The 24,835-nt window shown below is 38.1% G+C and overlaps 1 protein-coding gene across 9 annotated transcripts in view; it reads right to left on the bottom strand.

Annotated features, from left to right (window-relative positions):
* Frmd5 (FERM domain containing 5) overlaps positions 1-24,835 on the bottom strand; it is a 300,312-nt gene that overhangs the window by 138,275 nt on the left and 137,202 nt on the right. The window contains exon 1 of one of the 9 annotated variants that reach the window (XM_047539103.1): positions 11,756-11,834. The exons of 7 other annotated variants lie outside the window; for them this stretch is intronic. The gene's annotated coding sequence lies outside the window, so the exon portion shown is untranslated. Of the gene's footprint in view, positions 1-11,755; positions 11,835-24,835 lie in introns of those variants that run through there. One more of the 9 variants, XM_047539102.1, reaches the window with a different exon arrangement.

Genomic DNA, 24,835 nt, shown 5'->3' with positions numbered 1-24,835 from the left:
TACATAACCTATTTGGCTCAAGACATCTATCGGCTTGGGGGAGATACTACAATTTATTAAAGAAGGAATGCAAAGAGGAAAAAGGAAGTGACATTTGGCTTCTGACATGCAAACATTACAGAGTATACTAGTATACTAGTCTGCTTTGCTGTAGTAACAAATAACGTTAAGTCTCAGTGGTCAATAGGAACAGAATTTTACTTCTCACAGTTCTGTTTGGCTGCAGATCAGTGGCAGCTGGGCTGCTGCTCTATGTGTCTTCTCATTCTGTGACCCACGCTGAAGCAGCAGCCCCTATTTTAGTTATGTCACTCTCAACAAGGAATAGAGCAAGAGGGCTGGTGGAAACTTGCACTGACTCTAAAAACTTCTGCTTGGACCTGCCTATATCTGTTCACATGTCATTGACCAAAGAAAGTCACACATCTAAGCCCAAAGCATAATAGGGCAGGGTGTATGCTCCCCTCATACAAGGTACTACAGCTGTAGATAACAATACAATCTATGATATGCAGAAGATGGCAGCTTGCAAGCTGTTATCTTAAGAAAGAATTTCCCCAAATCCTTTATTCTGTCCATTTGTTATATCAACCAATAAGTGTACAGAAAAGGTAGTATAGCAAAGATAACCCATCCACCCATCATGGCCACACTAGAGCTAGTCAAGGAGGAAGATATAATTAGTAGGCGAAAGTCCAGTACTTCAGACTCTGGAACATGATGGATGTAAAGCTAAGGAGCCCTGATTTCCTCAACTTGGAGAAGAATCAGTGTGTTAAATGAGGGAGGATGAAACCAAAGGTTGAGTGCCTGCTCTCTCTTCATGTGTGAGACTCGAGACATGACAACTCTCAGGGTCTCTTCTTCTACATGGGGCAAAGACATGGGCCTTAGTGTTGTAGCAGGGCTGATAGAGAAGAGTCTGAGGTTTAGATTCCTGAGCTACAGAGTTCCCATAAGGTACAGACAATGAGGTTGCAGGAGGTGAACTGGACAGCAGATGCAACTGTCCGGGGGGAAATGCAGTCATAGTCAAGGGCACGCCCAATTGGCCAGAGTGCTATTGGGCTCTGAGCAAGCAGCATACAGTCACAGATTTTGACCATAAATGCCAGCAGAACAAGCAGCACTCAAGTGGAAAAGAGACAGTGCCCCTTAGACCAGGAGACACAAGGCCCTTCAATTATGACATTACCCCAAGGCACTGTTTGAATTATTGAATTAATTTCAACTTTAACCCTGATTGGATGTTTAGGTAATCTAGGTAGAAGTTCAGGATGAAGGCCATTAAGATACTGACCAAATATAGGAGCTACACTGTCTCTAGGGAAGATTCAAAGAAGTACACTGAACCACTCTGTCTTATTTACCACTATATCCACAGCCCTAACCATGTCTGACATATGTAGGTATCCAGTAAATATTCACTGAATGAAGGAGTGAATGAGAGGTCATGGCAGGAGGAAACTGATCAACTGGAAGAACTATGGTAGAAGCAAAGGCAGACTGAATTCAGAAGACAATGCCAGCTTCTTTTTGTCACTGAGCCAACACAGTTCCCATTTCACTTCTAAATCAAGTATGTCACTCCTATCACCATCTTTTACTTTTATTTGGTTCTCTTTTTCAAAGCCCTTTAGATTACATTGTTGCATCCTTTTACCTCAGGGGAAAAAATCATCAATGGTTATTCAGGATTCAACCTTGCAGTCACAACAGGAAAGCCATGAGTATTATGGAACCAGGATGGGTATGTCAGAACCAATAAAATAACATGGCATTCAGCAGCAACTTGACCCTAACCTACCCCAGGAGGACTTCAGTGTTGACACTGTCAATCCTACAGGTGTCATGGTGGTTTAGAATTAGCCCACAGGACATTAAAGGGACTGGACAGAGAAGATAAGGTAACTAAAATACAAGGTTAAACAGGACTGAGGTAGATACTTGGGCTGACTGAATCACTGTGCTGTCCACAAAAAAAATTATGCTTCTCAACACCTTGTCAGTACATCAGATCACCCATGACATTTTAAAGTAGGATAAACACATGGGGATTTCGGTTTAGCAGGTCTGGGGAGAGGTCTGAGGAATGCAAACTTTGGAAAGAATAAGTGATTCTGATGCACAGCCAGTGGGTCTGCAACTGAGAGCAACAAAAGAATGATCAGTAAATACTGAATGAATTAATGAATAAAAAGGCACCTCTGAATTATAAATTCTTCAAGAGCACAGGCTATGTTCTATTCGTTTTTGTACTCTAGCCTATGATGCTTCTTTAATGAATGGATAAGTGAATGAATGAATCATGAACACTCTGCTTGATAACCTGCTGCTCTCAGAGAACTGAACATGGGAAACAAACAAAAAGTTGATAGTTGATGTCTATTGTAAGTCTGTATTTCCTTAATAGAATTCCTGCCATTATTTTAGGCAGACCAGTAAGAATAAAACTTTTTTTAATTAAATAAAATTAGCCTGGCACAGTGGTGCACGCCTGTAATCCCAGAGACTCAGGAGGCTGAGGCAGAAGGATCTGAAAGTTCAAGGCCAGCCTGGGCAACTTAGCAAGACCCTAACTTGAAATAAAAAATAAAAAGGGCTAGGGATGTAGCTCAGTGGTACAGCACCCCTCCCTGGGCTCAATCTCCAGTACTAGAAAATAAATTAATGAAATTATTTTTTGTTCAACTAGGGTAAGAGGAGAAGGGGCAGGCCAGGGAAATTGGTGTCCTAATAAGATTTGTATAATAAAAATCCCAAATCTAAAGTCAGGGTATGAAGAAGAATAGAAATATAAAGCCACCCCATTTACAAATTCTGATTCCACCTGCTACAATCTCTGGCATTGGTGGGGGAGGGGGCACTGGGTCTTCAACCCAGGGCCTCATATATGCTAAAAGCACATGCTCTACCACTGAGCTACACCCTCAGCTCCTATTTCTCTTGTATTTACATCTCCTTGGGGGGCTGTATAAGGTACAACTGAAAAAACCTAGTATCACTTGTGAGATTTATGATATAATTCAGCACTACTTTGAAAGAATACAGAATGTGTAAATGATTCTGAAGCCCTAGATGAATGAGACACGTAGATTTCATTCAGTAAAATTTCTACCTTCTGGTAAGCATCATTCCTAGACTTTGTGGAAACAAAACCCTAAATTGGGAAAAAGCAAGCATGTTTCACTTTCTAATCCTGCTAGTTGAATACTATAATCAAAGGTAACTCTACCTCTCAGCAAAGCTCAGTGATATCACAGATGTCACTCAAAAAGAGAATGAAAGGTTGGCATGATTGGACTCCATGAGACTCCAAAGGAGATTGCAGTTGACTGTCACACTGACCCTGAAGGTTACATGGAAGGGAGGTAGAGTGCAGTGCTGGATGAGAGATACCAAACAAAAGAATGCAAAGTCTGAGACAGGTGGGAGAGTGAATAATGGCCTGGAACTAAATAGGGAGAAGAAATCTACTCTCTATTAAAACAGTAAGAGGTCACTAAAGCAAGTTTTCCTAATGAGACTAGGATAAACAATGAAGGAAAGAGAAGCCCTAAAGTGATGCAGGTGAGTATTTAATCTGACTGAGTCTCCTAATCAGAAGTTCTGGCAGAGTGATTAGACACCCACATGTTCAACAACCCAAGTGAGAAGTGCTCTGGGCTCCTGCCTGCTTGGGTGGATGGGTGCTACACACTTAAATACTTGCCTTGGCTAACAAAAGCAATTATACTAAGTGGGGTAAATGAAGGTTGTCTTTGAATTCCTTGAAAAGTGCAAGAATGTAAAGTTCTGCCCAGGGTCTTCTTCCACTGGGGGAAAAAATATTACAGTTATTCCATCATTTCTCTATGAAAATATAACTATAAAATTAATAACAATTTATCCCAGTTTGGGGGGGTTGTTATAACAAAATATAATCTGGGTGAGTTATTAATAACAGGAAACTTATTTTCCACAGTTTTGGAGGCTGGGAAGTGTTAAGATCTAAGTGCCAGCTGGTTCAATGTCTGGTGAGGGCTCTATACCTCGTGCATAGATGATGCCTCTTGCTGTGTCCTCACGTGGTAGAAGAGAACTCTGGTCTAGTTAACCCCTTATAAAGTCATTAATCCCAAGCATGTTGATTCCATTCTCAAGACCTAATTACCTCCCAAACTCCCCATCAATAATTACTATCACAAAATTCATGTTTTAAAACATGAATTTTAGAGGGACATAAACATTTAGTCCATGGCAATGTTAATACTATATTGTTCTATTTCAAGTACTTCAGTAGTTGGTGGCTATTTTCATGTCATTCCCCAATCACCTTCATCTGCTTTACCTTTAAGATTACCTGAACATAGCTAGGTGCAGTGGTGAACACCTGTAAAACTAGTTACTTAGAATGCCAAGGCAGCAGGATTGCAAGTTCAAAGCCAGCCTGGACAACATGCTCAAAATTAAATAAAAAGGACTAGGGATCTAGCTCAATGGTAGAGTGTCCCTGCACAAAAGAGAAAAAAAAATTACCTGAACATTACAAAGACATTAGAGAAACTAAAGATTTAAGCACCTTTTCTCTAATGATTATTCTATTTCAACTCTACAGATTATATGGCCAGATGCAAATTGTTACCAGATCTCTTGGAAGCTATTTTAATATTCAAGCAGACCAGAAAATTAGGTTATTAAAGTTCTTCAAACATTCTATTTTAAGAGGAATCTCAGGCACAGTGACACATGCCTGTTATCCCAGTTACTTCGGAGGCTGAAGCAGGAGGGTCACAAGTTCAAGGTCAGTCTGGGGCAATTTAGTGAGACCCTGTCTCAAAATTTTAAAAATAAGAAAAATAAAAATAGGGCTGGGGTTGTGGCTCAGTGATAGAGTGCTTGTCTAGCATGTGTGAGGACTGGGTTTGATTCTCAGCACTGCATATAAATAAATAAATAAATGTCCATTGACAGCTTAAAAAATATATATATATAGCTTAATGGTAAATTATTAAAAAAATAAAGGCCTAGGGATGTAGCTCAGTGGCAGAGGGCCCCTGGGTTGAATCCCCAGTACCACAAAGAAAGAAAAAAAGCTTTTCAACCATCACAATAACAGTTTTTTGTACAGGCTTCCCTTTCTTGATGTGGCAGGAGTGAGCTTTATGCGTAATATTTCCATGCATTATTAATTTTCATTGTGTACATTCAGCTCAGGCTTTCATTTATACCATTATTTACACTTGCTTTATAAGATTTTTCCCTTAGAGAACTACATAAATAAACATTTCTAATATTTCAAAATTTCTAAGTTAACTTCAAAAATGAGAAAAGAAAAGGCAGTAGAAATCATAGGCAGTAGAATCAAGGTATCTGAGTTCAAATTCTGGCTCTGACACTAACTGGGTGACTTTGTGTACATTATTTGAACTCTATAAGCCTAGTTTCTTCTATAAAATGGGTGAAAAGTTTGTTCTTAAAGATTTATAAAAGCTAAATAATATTTGGAGCCTTGCACAATGTCTGATACCTATTAAGTGTTCAATAAATGGTGATCATAATTCATTCCTATTTAATCTAGAATATAACTTTTCCCATGAAGTACTTATAAAGGAAATACACCAGGCTACTGACACATCATGTCAAATACTGGTAGACAAAGATTCCAGGAATTTGCTGTTCACATGGGTCTCTGGATTTAGCCAGGTTCCAGAGCTGACACTGTTATGCTACCCTTGTTTCCTTGATAATAGTGTGGGCATGAAAAAGATCCCAATTTTTATCATGAAGTTAATGAAAAATATGCTCTTCAGGCAGGTGTCGTGTCTAAATATATCTTGTCTACTTGAAACATACAATAACACAATTAACCATAATAGGATCTTAAAAGGTCACTGATCACACAGGGATGACTACAATTCATTCATCTCCCTGGTTTTACAAAGTAATTTTTTCAGGTCTTCTAGTTGGTTATTGACTATTTACTTGTATGGATGTTCCCCCAATCAAACAATGCCTGAGTGTTTTCCTTGAAGGTTCTCTTGGCCTAAACTCTAGTTCCCAGACTTCTATAAGTGAGGAAACTGAGTTAAGTTTTTCTCGTTGGCCATTTGCATTAGCACCTATTTCTGTACCAGTTAATTTCACACTAAGGGATTAGAGAGAGAAAGCAATGTTCTTTTTTCATACTCCTTTGGGGTTATGGGCTTATGTGCTTATCAACCTGAGGGAACCATTTCCCCTCTGCATTATTTGGAGCAGGGAGACATAGGGCTTGCCTAGTTTCCTGCTTCAACCTCCATGCTGGATCCTCAGGAACATTAGTTATTTTCACATTTAGTTCTTTCTCCAGACTTTGGGATAGCCAAACACTTGGGAGCTGAGGGAAAAGAGAGGATTTAAAAAGCCCTAGTCAAATACTGATGAGTTCCCTATTAGGCTCAGTAGAGCTCTAATTTGGCAACTGGGTGCTTATAACTAAGAACCTCTTTTACCTCCTCTGAGGTCAGAGTACTGTATCCCCACCTCCTCTTTTGTCAGCTTGAAGCTGAGTCCCACAAACACTGAATACCGCGTGCTCCTGCAGTCCCGAATTCCACTGGCCAACAGAACACTGTAATTCTTGTTTACAATCCTGCCCTTGTTCATTTCCATATTTGCTGAAAGCCTTGTCCTACTTCTAAAATCACAGATGCAGCACATGCAGCAGGTTCCAGGCTTCAGTTCAAGCTCCAAAGTGTCTGCAACCATGCTGTCGGAGTAGACTCTTCTAGAGCTAAGTTATAGGACGTGGTACTCATAACCAGATGACATTTCACATAACCTGTGGTTTTAAATTTTTTGGTTGTTTTGCCTTGTGAAGCTGACAAAAGGCCATAGAGACTCTTAAGACATAATCACAGAATCAAGCTTGGAACAAGTCGTACACTACTCAGGCCTGGTCGGAACTCATTTTTGAACACTTACACTTTTGAAACATTGTCCCAAGTGTTACTCTGGTGGTATGAAGAAGCAATTTTGCAGATTTTGCATGTGCCTGACTGGCTGTGAGCCCAAAACACAGCATACTGGCTGAGTGCTACTTTGGATAGAATGTCTTTTGCCACATTCTTCTGGCATTTATTTGAAGCCATCACAATATATTTTACATCCCAAAGAATATTAAATTTCTTATCCAAAGAATGTCTATTGATGATGAGGTGCCCATTAGTATTGTTAGGGGACCACAGAAGTAAGGAAAAAAATTTGGAGATACTTTTGGATTTGTCAGTGATGTGCAAATATGTGGATGTTTGTCTTGTTAGAAGTTAGCATATGACTATTTTTATTTGCATCAACTGTCAGTGGAGCAGTATTGATCCTATTTTTAAAAATTTATATTGTTTTAAATTTTCTGTTTATATATCATTAAACAAGGGCTGTTCTGTGCTATTCTGAAGCATCTCAAGAAGGCAATTTCAGTAAGGTACTTTTTATTTATCAGCTCAGAGGCTGTTATTCTTTCTTAAAGCCAAGTAAGTAGAATGACTTGAAAATACTATATACATGCTCCTGATAGATCTTCCCCACAGTAAAACCTGTGAACAGGCACCACTTGGATGAACTAAGTGAGAAATGTATGCTGACCTAAGAGAAGCCTCTGGCCAGAAAAACTGCATCACATGTCACAAAAATTAAGGGAACAATTCCTAATGCAGCATTGCCTCTAACATGTAGTCAGAGAGGATTTGTCACTAGAATTAGAATACCAGAAGTGCCTGTTCCAAACTGTGTTTTATTTCAGACATAATGACCTTTGTGTCAGTGTCAGCAGAAGAGAGGTCATTTCTCCCAAGATTTTGCCCAAGTTCTCCTTTAATTACTTTTTGCCTCCTCCAGATATAAATCACATGAATTAGTCCTTCCCTTCCCTATCACTCATACGACTGCTCAACATCCTACTATCTTCAAATCAACAACAATGAAAACCCTCCTTGTATCCTGGGTCTCTCCTAATTACTATCTCTGTCCCTGCCTTCCAGGAAAGAATTAGTAGTGAGTAGAGTATGGGCCCTTGTTGCTGTACTGCCTGGCCCCAAATCTCATACTGCTACCCAGGTGTCTGTGTGACTGTGCTACTTCCTTAATCTCTCTGTGCTACAATTTCCTGACCAATAAAGTGGGAGTGATAATTGTACTTAATCATAGTTATTAAGAGGATTATATTTGTTATTATCAGCTTTTTTCACTGCTGTGACCAAAAGACCTGACAAGAATGATTTAGAAGAGGGAAAGTTTAATTGACACTCATATTTTTCAGAGGTCTCAGTTGGCAGCTGGTCTCAGTTGGTCTCAGCGGACTCCATTGCTCTGGGCCTGAGATGAAGCAGAACATCATGGTGGAAGGGTATAGAGGAGGAAAGTAGCTCAGAAAATGACCATCAGGAAGCAGAGGGAAAGGTCCACTCACCAGGAACAAAGTATAAACTGTCCAAGGTATACCCCCAATGATCTACCTGCTCCGACCACAGTCTGCCTCCTATAGTTACTACCCAGAGTTAATCCCTATCAGGGGATTAATGCACTGATTAGATCATTTCACCTCTAAACTTTCTTGCATTGTCTCACACATGAGTTTTTGGGGGACACCTCATATGTAAACTATAATGACAATAGATCATATGTGTCAAGCACCTGGAGCAAAAATCAAACTTTCATTTTTACATATTCTCAATACTCAATAACTTACAGATTCTCTTGGATCTTTCTAGTAGAAAAATCACAAAAATATCATCTGCAGGTAATTATATTTTTGCTTCTTTCTAATCCTTATATATGTTTATTTTATTTTCTGCATGGGCTCTCAGGACACTGTTAACAGAAAGAGTGCTGGGTGAGCACAATTAGCTCCCTCCTGACTCTCCTATGCACTCTTCTGTTTCCGTCAGCAGTCACCCACGGTCACAAAAAGATTCTGGCAAAAACCATCAATGACATTCTTCTTGTTAAATCTAATAGACGTTTTTTATTCTTCATTTTGCCTGAGTTGTGGGCAGTGCCACCGCTGGGATCTTAAACGCCCATGTGTAAAGACTTAGTCCTCAGCATGGCACTGTTGGGAGGTGGTGGAAACTTCAAGAAGTGGGGCTTACTGAGAGGTTCTAGGTTGTTGGGGAGTGTGCCTTGAAGGGGATAGTAGGACCCTGCCCCTTCCTCTTCCTCTCTCACTCCTGCTTCCTGGCCATGAGGTGAACACTTTGCCTCCACACATGCTCCCCGTCATGATGGGCTGCCTCATTAAAGGCCCAAAGCATCGGAGCCAATAGATCATGGACTGGGACCACTAAATCCATAAGCCAAAATACAATGGTTCTCTAGATACATTGATTATCTCAAAGTTGTTACAGTAAGGGAAAGCTGCTGAGAAGCATTAGACATTAACCACCACAGCTTTAAAAAAAAAAAAAAAGAAAGAAAAAGAAAAAAATTTCCACTCCCTTTACTTTCTCAAAACCACACATTTTGTGTTCATCTCCTACCTCTCTGAACATTCTGTCTGAGACTCCTTTGAAGACTATACTTCCTCTGACTGTTCCCTAAATATAACTGTGACACAAAATTCAACTCACATGTGGAGAGAAAAATAAAATTACTTCATTTTGGTTAGAACTAATCTGACTTTCCTCTCACGTCTACATTCACTGGCTAGTGGGGGAAAAACAAGGAAATGTCTAATCCAGTGTAAAGTGTAGTCTTACTCAATAATTTATAAAATCCTGTTAGGTAGAGTTCAGTCTCTTCTGTATTACTCAAACCATCAGGTGTGTCCAGGAAGGCATTTGTTCCCCTCCAAGTGATAACAAGCAGCATGACTGAATAATTAGTGATTTCCACCATTTGTCCTAGATATTTTTAAATTTAACCTTAGAGATTTGGATAAGACATTATGACAAGGACTTGTTTTCCTGTCATGCTGTCTCTTCTAACAAAAGAGAAATGGCTAACAAGTTATGACATTCACTTCCCCTCCGGTTTAGCTTGTATTCCTGACTATGCTTAAATGATTCATACCCAATGGCTGATCAACCTACACCAACCACAGTTAAAGCAATTAAAAATGGCAAAAAGAGAAGGAAAGTGGAATAGAAAATTTACTCAGCCTATGTACATACTGCTACATGCACGCTCATATACCCTTCAGAAACATCAGTGATAATAAAACTAGTTAGGATGACTCTTCTTTAGCAGACAGTAATGTGGGAGGAGGAAAAATAAAATGGAGATAGAAATGGTCAGAAAGGGCATTCAGAACGTAAGGAAAGGGCAGAAGAGTAGAAGGAGAAATGCAATACTTGTTCCACACTCTCTTTGATATGTGAATACAATGCTCTGTTATATCCCAAACAGAAGAGTTGCCTTTAGCATTGAGTCAAAGCACTTTCTCACTAATGGGAAATACAGTTATTCCTTCAGCATGAGATCAGGGATTGAACAAGGTCTGTTGCCATTTGTCACTCTGTCACTGAAGAGTTCAGTGGAGTTGTTCTATTCTTCTTACCTACAAAAATATAGTCTTTTTGCTGTTATCATCATCCTGAGCACTGCAATGTTACGCTAAACTGTAGTTCAGAGTCAGCCCTGCAGTCACCTCCTTGATTATTTTTTTGAAACACCCATCACCTAGTAAAATGCTTGCCAGAGTAGGCATTCAATAAATAACTCCTAAATGAATGAATGAATACTCCTTTCATTGATGAAAGGGAAAAAGGTGTCTTAGTCTTCCATTCCTAAATGTTCCTCAAAGAAAAAAATTTTTGGCATCTTTAACTCTGAATAGAGAACAAGTAGGAAAGAAGTCATAACAAAATAAGAAGGGGGAAAGTAATAAATAGCTATAGATGTGCTAATACATCACATTACAAATAGAAGTGGACAATCACACATTCTACAAAAATAATTTTGAAGACAAATGATGGAAAGTACATTAAGACCTATATGGCTACTAGGACATTTCCTTATAGTGTGCACTTTCATTTCTGTTTTTAAGGTTAATTCAACATCTGATTATCAAGGCCAATTCAAGGCAAACAGAAAATTACAAGGGCTGCAGACAAAAATACTAGCCCAAGAAGTTAATCTGAACATAAATTTCCAATTTTCCTTCATAACAGTAGTTTTTCTGATGTTTGCTAGCTACACAGGCATTCCTTTGGTTCTGGAATTGAAATACACTGTTAGTATAATTATTTTTCCAAGAATAACACTACAATTGGTCACTACAATTTTCCTAAACAGTTTCTAACTTAACAAATTCTTGGGAACAATACAATACATAAATTTAATACATTTGGAAGTTGCATTAAGGTTAGCCAAGTTCAATTTTCCTTCATTCTAAAATATCGAGAACTAGAACATCCACATAGCCCAATAAGTTTATGGTAACCTGGTTCCTACTGGTACAGGGTTATCATAAACCCATGTACCAGCAGGAACAATTCTGAGAAGACATTTAATCATATTTTTACTGTAGATATTTAGTAGGCCAGTACTATTTTTACTGTGAGGATATTCTCTTTGGAAACAATCCAACTGTTAAACAATGAAAAGACTGTTTAAGCTTCCTCTGATCAATTATTGGACCACCCAGCGCCATGTGTGTGAGCATTCACATACACAGAAAAAGTACTAGACCAAATATGGGTAATCTTTAGTATGATGTCTGATTTGTCCATCAGCTTAATGACTGTGTTTGCCAGTTTTTCATTACTATAACAAAGACCTGAAATAATCAACTTACTATAAGAGAAAGTTCATTTGGCTTTCAGAGTTGCAGTCCATGATCTATTGGCCCTGTTGCTTTTGGGGACCCCTTGGGAGGCAGTCCAACATGGCAGGAGTGCATGGTGGAGCAATTCAGCACACCTCATGGCTAAAAGGTGAAAAAGAGAAAGGGGAAGAGACTAAGCCTCCAAAATTCCCTTCAGGACATCCCCCAATGACCTGATGACCTCCAATAGGTCCTATTCTTTTACCTTTTAAAGTTTTCAGCACCTCCCAATGGTACCAAGTTGGGGACCAAGCCTTTAACAAATGGGCTTTTGGATAGATACTTTCTAGATCCAAACTATAGCAATGATCATAGACCTACAGAAAGGTTCTTAGGTATTTTTGGGGTGTTCCTTTCCTTACCATAAAGATCAATATATTTCATCTTGTGAACATTTATGACATTTTTTTAAAAACAGCTTTATTGATATGCTTCATATAACATGAAAATCATCATTTAAAAGTATAGTTGAATAGTTTTTAGCATATTCACAAGGTTCCGCAGTCATCATACAATCTAATTTTCCAACATTTTTCTCTCTCCTAAAACAAGTCCCATATCCATTAGCAGCTAATTCCCTTTCCTCCTACACTCTTCCCTCAGCCCCATCAGTCCCTGGATTCCACTAATCTACTTTTTATTTCTGTGGATTTGCTAATTCTGTACATTTCATACTAGTGGAGTTAACACAATGGTCCTTTGGCTCTTTCACTTACTGTAATATTTTCAAGGTTCATCCATGTTGTAGTATGTATCAGTACTTTCTTTTCATTAGATATAACATATTTTTCATCCCTTTCTCAGTTGATAACCATTTGGGTTATTTCCACCTTTAAGCTATTATGAATAATGTGCATAAGTGTACAGGTGTACAATTTTGTGTGTAAATTTCCATTTCTCTTTGTGTTTCTACCTAGGTGTGGTATCACTGAATAACTGGTAACTCTGTGTTCAATTTTTTGAGGAACTGTCAAACTGTTTTCCAAAGTGACTGTAACTTTTATATTTCTGTAAGAAGTATATAAGGGTTCCAGTTTCTCCACATCCTTACAAGGTTTGTATTATCTATCTGTCTTATTATAGTTATCTCAGTGAGTGTGAGGTGGTTGGAGTTTCATTGATTTTGATTTGATTTGAATTTCCTTTATAAGTGATGATATTGAGCATCTTTTCATGAGCTTACCAGTCATATTTCCTGATCTCCATATCACTCTGAACATGCACACACAGTAAATTTCAGTTCAGTGAATGAAGGTTTCTTTTTTTAAGTCAAATTTAGAAACACCAGTAGAAGATTAATATAAACCATATCTTTCACATAAATCACATTTATGAATTGTTAATGCATAAGCTTATTACCTTCGTCTGGAATACCAGCTATTCTAGTTTCCATATAAATGGTTTCTCTTCTTCTTTAGCAGTGTGCAAAAAGAAAGGGGGTGGTTACATTTTTAGATGATTTCAAATCAAGTAAAAGAATTCCAAAACACTGGAAACAAAAAATTATTAGAGAAGTTATACTTTAGGGGCATCAGATAAATAAAAAAGTATTTTTCTTTTTTTTTTTCTTGAATTTAGAAAAAATTCATCTAAACCTACCCCAATTGGGCAATGATAAACTTACAAAGCAAACAGTTAGATCCTAAATTGACTATTTCTCATTGACTAAAAGTTGCAGGGTATTGTTTAACTATTTCCATCATTTTTTTTAAGTTGTTGATGGACCTTTATTTTATTCATTTATTTATGTGTGGTGCTGACAATCGAATCCAGGGCCTCACACACACCAGGCAAGTGCTCTACACTGAGCCACAACCCCAGCCCACTATTTCCATCATTCATCTCCTACTTAGCTTATTTATTCAGCACTTTTATAAAAACTTAATTTCTTTTTAAATTTTAGAACAGTTTTAATGATATAAAAAATTATGAAGCTAGAACCCAGAACTCCTACATACCTCACACTCAGTTTCTTCCTCTATTAACATTTGACATTAGTATGTCACATTTGTCACAATTAATAACCAACATTGATGCATAATTTTTAAATAAAATCCATACCCTATTCATATTTCCCTTAGTTTTAACCTGGTTTTGTTTTAGGATCCCAGTCAAGATACCACAATACATCTTGGACTGTACTTTAAATTTTTCCTGGGTGTTTTTTTGTTTTGTTTTGTTTTGAACCCAGGGCACATAATCACTGAGTCATATCTCCAACCCTTTTTTATATTTTATTTAAAGACAGGGTCTCACTATGTTGTTTAGGGCCTCTCTCTGAGACTGGCTTTGAACTCAAGATCCTCTTGTCTTAGCCTCCCAAACTGCTAGGATTACAGGTTTGCACTACTGAATTGGCTCTTATTTTTAAAAAATGATTTATAATCACCACATAGTGTCAAGGGCACATACTATGAACATATTTGCAACTGTTACCACTAATCCTCATCATCTGGCTAATGTAATGATGTCAGGATTTTCTACTGTAAGGCTATTCTGCTTCCCCTTTCAAATACAGCACAATGTGGAAGGAAGTCGGTATGAGCAACCCACACCTGAGTGGGGAGTTATGCTTTACAACCTTGAGGGCAAAGTAGTTCCATAAATTATTTAGAATCATTATGGGAGATTTGTCTGTTCTCTCCATGTATTATAGATTTTTCTATTCTCACCCACTTATTGATTTATTCAATCATTTATATCAGTATAAACTTATGCATATTCATTTTAATACTTTGGGCTATAATGCAATACTACTTTATCCTGTTGACCACTGGTTGCTCTTTCAGTTGGCTCCTGTATCTTTCCTCATATCCTACCTTAGTGTGTCTTTTGAACACTTATTTTCTGGCAATAGAAGGGACTTTAGGCTTATACTGCATGTTTCTTTCTCCAGTCCTGGCATTTCTCTAAGGATATCTGGTCCCTTTCACTGGAGAATAGTGCCTTTTGGAGAATCTAAGAGGTGAGTACTAGTGTGCTTTCTACTGCTTAGGTGCTATTGCTTCAGAGCTACTTCTTTTTACACACCAGTTCTGTTTCCAGAATCAAAATGTTGTGCAGGTCACTCTGAGATACAACCTAGGAAAAATATTAGAGATAAGCAAGCCCTTTTGCTCTGATCTTTGAGAAGCCCCACTCTAGTATATCAGTTTAAGTCTCAACAAAAGATACTGGCACTATTTCTCCCATCTAGTGAACAATTACACTTTGTTCCATACTCATCTAGTGGTACACTTCTCTGTTCTTTATAGACCCATAGTAGCAGAACAAAAAACGGCCTTAGAAAACATCAAATTCATTTGTTCATCTATTCGCAAATGTATCTTGAGAGCCTATTCTGTACTGGGCACTTTCCTAGGTGATGGGAACATACCAGTACTTAGAGCAGGACACAAGCTTGTCACCATGGAGTGTATGGTTTGATAAGAGATATATTAATTGAAAGATGTCACATAAATAATTACAACAATGCAACTGTGCTAAGGACAGGTAGATTATATAACAAGAGAATACCCTAAGGAGACCAGACCTGATGTGGACTAGGGTTCAGGGAATGCTTCTCCCAGGAAGTTAGAATCAGGTAAGAGTAGGGGGCAGCTAAGTAGAGGCAGCAGGGAGACAATTCCAACGGGAAAGCATGTCTAAAGTTCTGTGGCTGAGGAAGGAATGTGGCATGTTACAAATCTTAGAGAGCTAAGGGGAATCTGGCAAGAAGAGGTGAGCATGGAAGGGAAGCAGAGCCCAGGCACACAGTTCTTTGCCAGTTACAAAAAGGATTTGGTTCTTATTTTAAAGGAAATGGGGAGTCCCTGAGGAAAAACTCATTAGGATTTTAGGCAGGGAGAGAGAGAGTAGTAACATCTTAAAATTAGTGTTTTACAAAGTTCATTCTGGTTGCTCTGTAGAGAATGGATTGAGTGGGCACTCAATACAGGGTGACCAGAATATTCTAGCAGCACAAAAAGAGATGATTCTGGAGAGCTGGAACAGGAGTGGTGGCAGTGGAGGTGCAGACAGGCAGACAGATCTGAGATCTATGCAAGAAGCAAAATTGAGAAGACAGTGACATATTGGCTATGGAGCAAGGGAAGGGATGACTTAAGGGCAAGAGCTACGTTTCTGGTTTGCACAATAGATGGATGGCAGATGACATCATTCACTAGTTTGATACAGTCATTGGTTTTATAGATAAAATCACGAAGTCATGAGCACAAATGTGAGTTTATGAAAGAATGTAGAAAGGGAGTACCTTCTACAAAATGGGATTAATTCCCATTTCATAAAAGTATAGTCAGGATAAAATGTCATCACCTAGGTGAAGGAAAATGGCAAAAACTACTAGCACAAATCTGTTGGTTATTACAATTAAAATTGTTCATTTTATTTAAAAAATTCCAATGAAATATGTCCATGGTTGTTTGTGTTCCTGTATTCAACTACTGAACGTGACATACTATGTATACAATTGCTTACTACTTAACATGCAGAAACTCTGGCAATCTTAGTAAAGGACTAACAGCTACTTATGATATAAAAAATAATATTACATTGATGTTATCTCATTCTCCTAACTGATGATCCACCAGTGGAAAATGAGGCATTGAGGAAAGAAAGCACCAGTGTGTGGGAGCAAGTCTAGTTCCACCTTCTATCCTGTACCTTGCCTGTAGCTGTCTGCTCCCCAAAGTCATGAACAACCATATCAATCCAAACCTGCACAACTTTTGGAAAAACCTGCTGGATTTTACCAATACTCTTCCAATACACATTAACTAATTAAATGACATAGTAACATCTTCATTATAGAAACTGACTCTTGGATGAATGAGAAAACATTTAATATAAATAATTGCTTAATATATTGTGGCCTTCAATTAAGTGCTATTTTCATACAGGCTGTCCTCCAAAGAACAGAATTAGCATATACATATATATTTATGTATAATGGAATTAGTATGTATGTATGCATGTGTATGCAAACTTTTAAAGATTAAAATCGAGATATGTCAGTCAAAAAGGAATGTTGGAATCATAAACATGAAAGGCATTCAAGGATCTGCTTCTGAAAGAGTAGAGCTGCTTTCTAGAATCACAGTGTGTGTACTGTTCAAAGGCACCTGGCTATGGAGTCTAAAATCCAGCCCTGTTCTTATGAGCCTTGTGATCAGGAACTGCTTGAAGAACAGTGATGGGAGTTTTGTTCATTTGTTTTGTTGTTGTTGTTGTTGTTGTTTTTCCTAAGTTGATGCAGACTTGACTCCTTTGGCACCCTAAGGTAGAGTCACTGTAGAAGGATCAAACATAAGAGCAATTGTTCAGACTGCAACCACTGGAGCCTTTTATGACTTGATTTGGGTTTACATAGTCGTCTATACTTTTATGACACAAGCAACCATTAAAATGGTTTCATTAAACTATAAACGCTAGGCTCAGCTATTTAGGTCTGATTTGCTTAAGACCCATCAATGTAAAGTTATCATACACACTGGAAGCTTTAATGCCCAATGCATTTTGAAACATTAAAGATAAATACATAAAATCCCTTTAATTTCACCAAATATTGCTGTGAAAAAGCCACCAAATAATAAAGACGGTTTTTCAGAAAGACAGTATGAGACATTCTTAGAGGAGATGTGGTACTCTGTGGTACAAATAAGATATGGCACAATCTCTGAAATCTGAAGACCTCAGTTCAAATCTTGGCTCTGATCTGAACTACTATGTGACTTTAAGACACTTAACCTCTGTCAGCCTCATTTCTTCATCTAGCCATGGAGTGCATTGAACTAAATTATTTAAGTCCTCCCCTAACATTCCTAACATTCTATAATTCTAGAAATGTTATTTACATGTTTCTTTGTGTGATCTTCTTCCACTTTCTAAACCACAATTATCATTTTCTCACTGTTTTGCCTCCTATCCTATCCTGATATTACCATTTGTCTCCACAGTGAAAAAATCCTCTCCCTTATTCATTAATCAACATATGATCCTCTCATCTTCAAACCTTTCCAAAAAACTGACTTTAAACTTTTCACTGCAAAGCTTAATACCTTAATTACCTCTTTGTCCATTGTCCAAATTCTAGTGGACAACTTGGCCTACATCAAATACTTCAGCCAACATTTTGACAGTCAACAGCATTTATAATTCGAGGCAGTGTGGGGGTGGTTCACAAAAAGTTGAGGACATCCAGGAAGTAAATTAGCACATAACTGAACCAAGAGAGGCTCATCTTGAAGTAATATAGAAATGAGAGTAGCATAACTATAGTGAAAGTAAGAAGTCCAAGCAGGAGTAATCTCAATATAGGCTACTCGGTTCATCTCGAAAGAATAAGAACTGAATTGACAGGAAGTCTCTCCATGTGGGGCAACCTACACAGAAACCCAGGTATTGAGCAAAGACAGTTCTGAAAAAAAGCCTTTCTAGATGTTTTCTTTTTTTCCTAGAGAAGAGAAATGACCAAGAGAACAAATTTTCTAATGACAGTTTTAGTTACAGTTTCCTAAATATCCAAGACTTAAGAGTCTTAACCATACCAATGTGAAAAAAAATTTTAGTTGGAAAAGAAAGAACATGTCAATCTAAGTAAATCCCTCAAATATAATAGCTGTAGGTGTAATCTTGGACGAGAAAGATACTATCTTGACAAGTATCTCAGACATATCTTGTGTAACCCCTCAGGTCACCTCCACACCATGATTTCACTGCCTCTAAGGCCAACAAGGAGGAATGGGAGATCCTTCCTACTGACTGCCATCTAGCCATCTACCCTGAATTTCTGGATTCTTCCATCACTTCCGAATTTGGATAAAATTCTTCACCAGGGCATAAAAATCTCTCTTTCCAAGTAGTGGGACAAGATGACACTCAGAACCATGAATTAACTTTCCACAGATGACAGACCTTTGATAATGGGAAATAGAGGCAGAAAGGTGCAGGGCAAGTGAAACTCCCATTTGCTCCCAAGAACTGTTCTATCAATCCTATCTGGAAATATCACATGTGATCAAGCATATGCACCTGCTGAACAGCCAGCTGTGTCTCTCTGAGGCTCATCATCACACAGTTGCCAGTATGATAATCCAGACACCTTCCTTTGTGTCTCATAGCTGCTTCTCACTTCTCCCTCTTTCTCACTGTTCTGGGATTATACCTCCAAATTAAAGCTTCACTTATCCCCTTCCTTGGGCTCTCATTTCTAGAGAACCCAGGTTACTACAACAACGAAGAATAAAACCAAGTAAAGCAAAGACCATTGGATTAGGAACTAAGAAATAGTGCTTCTAATCTTGCTATTATTGATGCTGCTATTAATTACCTATTTGACCTAAAACAACTAACCATTTGAAGATCTGTAAGATGGGATAGGAATCAGAGAAAGAGGAACTAGTCTAAATGACTGCTGAATCCCTTCCAGCTGCAATGCTTTATGATTATTAGGAATTAAACAGCCCAAATAGGAGAAAGCTAGGTCAGTGTGAAAACCATGGAGTCTTATTATAATGCAGTTCACTTGACCACAGCAATAGTATGGATCAGCCTTATGAAATGACTATCACTCAGTCGTGGGCAAAATTCTCTTGACTCTGAAACAGGATCATTTTCATTATCATCAGCAATCAGTATGATTTGATATGTGACAGTATCTTTAGCAACTTAAACAAATATCACAAATTCAATAAAAACAGACCACAGAAGGCTTAGGGGAATTGCAAGACTACATTTGTTCTGAGGAGACGTTATAAATACAAGAGTATTTTTAATCATCAGTCGTATTGACAGGCATGGTGGTGCACCCCCATAATCCCAGCCACTCAGGAGGCTGAGGCAGGAGGATCACAAGTTCAAGACCAGCTTCTACAACTGAGCAAGACCCTGCCTCAAAAATGAAATATTAAAAAAGACTAGGATATAACTCAGTGGTGAAGCATCCCTGAATTCAATCTCCAGTACTGTAACACACATACACATTCAGTAATATTGAGTAAAGGAAGCCAGTCACAGATCATATATGGTATGATTCCACTTCTATGAAATTATAAAATGTCCAGCACTGACAAATCTATAGAGACAGAAAATAGATTAGTGGTTTGCCTAGAACTGGGAACTCGCTAAGTGTGGAATACTGTTAAACAGGCATAAAGTTTCTTCTGGAAGTGAGGAAAATGTTCTAAAATTAGATTGCGGTGAAGGTTACACAACCTATGAATATACTACAAACCACTGAATTGTGTACTTTAAATGGGTAAATTGTATGATGTGTGAATTATATCTCAATAAAGCTGTTTTAAAAAGCAATGGGACTGTTTTATTGTGGGATGTGAACTGATTCAGAGACAAAAATGTATGAGGAGTAAATGGGCATTTCTCACTAAGAATAGAATATGTTAAAGATCATATCTTTTAAATTTTATAGGGCTGGGGTTGTGGCTCAGTGGTAGAGCGCTTGCCTAGCATGTATGAGGCACTGGGTTCAATTCTCAGCATTGCATGTGAATAAATAAAATAAAGCCCACTGACAACTAAAAAATATATGTTTTAAAAAATTGTGTATATATATGCATATATGTGTGTGTGTGTGTATATATATATATATATATATATATATATATATATATATTAGTTATTGTTGTACTGTTGTTGTTGTACCAGGGATTGAACCCAGAGGAACTTAACCACTGAGTCACATCCCCCTTTAGTTTTCATTCTGAGGTAGGGTCTTGCTAAGTTGCTTAGGGCCTTGCTAAATTACTGAGGCTGGTTTTGAACTTGCTATCCTCCTGCCTAGCCTCCTGAGCTGCTGGGATTACAGGCGTACACCATCATACCTGGCAAATTACATACTCTTAAAAAGACTCTGGAAGAGGAAGTATACAGGAACTTTTACCTGGTTTCTGCTTAACAGTGAATTTTCCCATGCAGCAAAGAGTCAGACTCTTTGGGATAAAATGACAAGGGACACTATGGAATCTGCCACTGGTAGGAGTTTTAATGTGAGCAGGTACAAGAAGACATGTTTGGGAGGAGGGGCCCTCAACTAGTGTCAGTTACAAACTACAAAAGAGACTTGGGAGAAATAGGAGATTTTTCAATTTAGTAGAACATTTTGGAAACCACTATTACTTGTAAGGTCCTATTTTAACCGCTGTAGTAAAAAGGAGAATAAAAAAATGACACAGATTCTCTTTCCCATTTCTACTTCAAAGAATATCTAATCTAGTAAGAGAGAGAACATGCATACTGCAAGGTCAGGTGAATAAATGCTATGAATAGGAACAAGAAAGGTTATAGAAGACTTAATAGAAGAACTAGATTTCTCTGGACCTTAAACTATTGGGAAGATCAATTCATTATGCTGTTGTATCTTGGAAGGCCCATCAAATGATGGGAACCATTTAAAGAGGGCAAATAAAGTAAAAAACAAATTATCTACATACCAAATAACCATGCTCTTAGTATGTGTCACCATACTATATGAGAGGCAGAGTAAAACGTCATTCATATAGACATTAAGTCTCCTGACAAATTACTGGCTTCAAATTCAGAAGCATCTTTTCTCTTTAAGTATTTAAGGTTCACAGCTAGCCCCTGAATACCTGGCTGAAAAAAAAAAAAAGGCAAAAGTACGGAAGAGCTGCAGGCTGATCAGATGACTGCAGAAAAACCCTCCTCCGACTTGCTGAGGAACCAGGGCCTCGCACATGCTAGGCAAGCGCTCTACCACTGAGCCTAGATTCGCAGCCCCTGACAAGGTCTATAAATACCAAGGATGGGAGAAGGAAAAGACACAAAGGTAAATGGGGAAGCAACAGATAGCAACAGTCTGGATGCAGAAGCAGAGATTGGAAATGATGTCAGGGTAGGCAGCAAAGTTGCAAGCAGCAGATACTGGCACAGAAGAAAGCCAGTTAATAAAGAGGAAAAAAAACTCATTCTACAGTGTGCTAACAGAGTTAACCAGTTTACAAACCACCCTTGAAGGCAGGGGATAGAGAGGGAGATCGAGAGCTCCTAAGGATACTGTCTTTAGTAGCCACACCAGGCCAATACCCAGAAGTCAGACAACCCAAGCAGTTCAAGGGCCCAGGGAAGAAGAGTCTGTGATGGTGCAGAACTACATACTGACAAAGTAAATCAATCAGCTTCATGCCCTGCACCATATATATCTGCAATATAAAACACTGACTGACATTCTTAAATATGATCTTAACTCAAAGAATGATCGAACTAAGATCAACTTTTTCCATTTTAAAAAGGTCCATCTTAGAAATGCTTTAATTTAAAATTTAAATAAAAATATTTGGGAGTATAAATCAGCAAAATCCTTAACTATATGGCACACTGATTTTTTTGGACTTCCATGATAACCTCAGCCAACAGAATTTTCATTCCATAATGGAACAAGAGGACAGTTAAAAGACAAAAATGATAATTCTATGAGGACAATCTAAAAAGAGACAAAGTCAGAAGCCATTTAATTACATGAAAGAATTTAAAAAAAAATACTTTTCTTCAAATCTGAGTCTGAGAATCCAAGAGAGGAAATGAGACAGGTTCCCATGAGCAAATATTTTAGAATCTTTTTAAAAATGCAAGCTCAGGGAAGAGAAGGAACTGCTTCATGTTTCTTTTTGTATTCCCACAGTACTTGGAGGTGATGTCTAGTATACAATATAAACTTTTGAACTGCAACATTCTTTCCTGCCATTTAATAGCGAAATCTTTCACTCTGGACTAGCTGCTGTTTTTGATTAGTTCAGAAGAGTACAACAATATCCTCATACATTTTTTAGCTCTAGACAAAGATAGATCACTTGGGAAATCCTATATCCTTCCTGCCTCTCTACTCCATGTGATTTACAGATGTGATTTTATCATTATGCTTTTCTCCCAGTTCCTACAAACAGACATGCCAGATTTCTCTTGAGATCATAGTTACTTAAATCTGACTCCCTCACAGTCAAAATCTAGGGAGATTTTTGGGACAAGTTTCAAGGCGTTTGAAAGAGATTATGATTTCAGTATGGGCTTAAAAGCACACAAACTGTAACGCCCGTGGGTGCTCTCAGAGGTTCAGTCCTTTAAAAGGTGGGGGGGGGGTTAGGCAGTGAGGGGCAGGGGGCATGAACTTCACCAACATAAAAGGCACAAAGGGTGCCCAGTGGTTCCTCACTCTTTTTTTTTTTTTTTTTATTGTAAACAAATGGGATACATGTTGTTTCTCTGTTTGTACATGGCGTAAAGGCATACCATTTGTATGCCTTTGTGTAATCATAAATTTATATAGAGTAATGCTGTTTGATTCATTTTGTTATTTTTTCCCTTCCCCCCACCCCTCCCACCCCTCTTTTCCCCCTATACAGTCCTTCCTTCCTCCATTCTTGCCCCCCTCCCTAACCCTAACTCTAACCCTAACACTAATCCCTCCCACCCCCCATTATGTGTCATCATCCACTTATTAGCGATATCATTCGTCCTTTATTTTTTGAGATTGGCTTATCTCACTTAGCATGATATTCTCCAATTTCATCCATTTGCCTGCAAATGCCATAATTTTATCATTCTTTATGGCTGAGTAATATTCCATTGTATATATATACCACAGTTTATTTATCCATTCATAAATTGAAGGACATCTAGGTTGGTTCCACAATCTGGCTATTGTGAACTGAGCAGCTATGAACATTGATGTGGCTGTATCTCTGTAATATGCTGATTTTAAGTCCTTTGGGTATAGGCCAAGGAGTGGGATAGCTGGGTCAAATGGTGGTTCCATTCCAAGTTTTCTAAGGTGTCTCCACACTGCTTTCCAGAGTGGCTGCACTAATTTGCAGCCCCACCAGCAATGTATGAGTGTACCTTTCTCCCCACATCCTCGCCAACACCTGTTGTTGCTTGTATTCTTGATAATCGCCATTCTAATTGGGGTGAGATGGAATCTTAGGGTAGTTTTGATTTGCATTTCTCTTATTACTAGAGATGTTGAACATTTTTCCATATGTTTGTTGATTGCTTGTAGATCTTCTTCTGTGAAGTGTCTATTCATTTCCTTAACCCATTTGTCGATTGGATTATTTGCATTCTTGGTGTAGAGTTTTTTGAGTTCTTTATAGATTCTGGAGATTAGTGCTCTATCTGAAGTATGATTGGCAAAGATTTTCTCCCACTCTGTAGGCTCTTTCTTTGCATTGCTGATAGTTTCCTTTGCTGAGAGAAAGCAAGTTTGAATCTATCCCAGTTATTGATTCTTGCTTTTATTTCTTGTGCTATGGTAGTCCTGTTGAGGAAGTCTGGTCCTAAGCCAACATGTTGAAGCTCTGGACCTACTTTTTCTTCTATAAGATGCACGGTCTCTGGTCTGATTCCGAGGTCCTTAATCCATTTTGAGTTTAGTTTCGTGCATGGTGAGAGATATGGGTTTAGTTTCATTCTGTTGCATATGGATTTCCAATTCTCCCAGCACCATTTGTTGAAGAGGCTATCTTTTCTCCATTGCATATTTTTGTCCCCTTTGTCTAGTATGAGAAAATTGTATTTATTTGGGTTTGTGTCCGTGTCCTCTATTCTGTACCATTGATCCACCTTTCTATTTTGGTACCAATACCATGCCGTTTTTGTTACTATTGCTTTGTAGTAGAGTTGAAGATCTGGTATTGCGATACCCCCTGCTTCACTCTTTCTGCCAAGGATTGCTTTAGCTATTCTGGGTTTTTTATTCTTCCAGATGAATTTCATAATTTCTTGCTCTATTTCTGTAAGGTACATCATTGGGATTTTAATTGGAATTGCATTGAATCTGTATAGAACTTTAGGTAGTATGGCCATTTTGACAATATTAATTCTTCCTATCCAAGAACATGGGAGATCTTTCCATCTTCTGAGGTTTTCTTGAATTTCTTTCTTTAGTGTTCTGTAGTTCTCACTGTAGAGGTCTTTCACCTCTTTTGTGAGATTGATTCCCAAGTATTTTATTTTTTTCGATGCTATTGTGAATGGGGTAGTTTTCCTAATTTCGCTTTCTGAAGATTCATCACTTATGTA

The sequence above is a fragment of the Sciurus carolinensis genome, chromosome 2 (genome assembly GCF_902686445.1).
Source record: "Sciurus carolinensis chromosome 2, mSciCar1.2, whole genome shotgun sequence".
Classification (NCBI taxonomy): Eukaryota; Metazoa; Chordata; class Mammalia; order Rodentia; family Sciuridae; genus Sciurus; species Sciurus carolinensis.
This window is presented reverse-complemented; position numbering and strand designations above follow the sequence as displayed.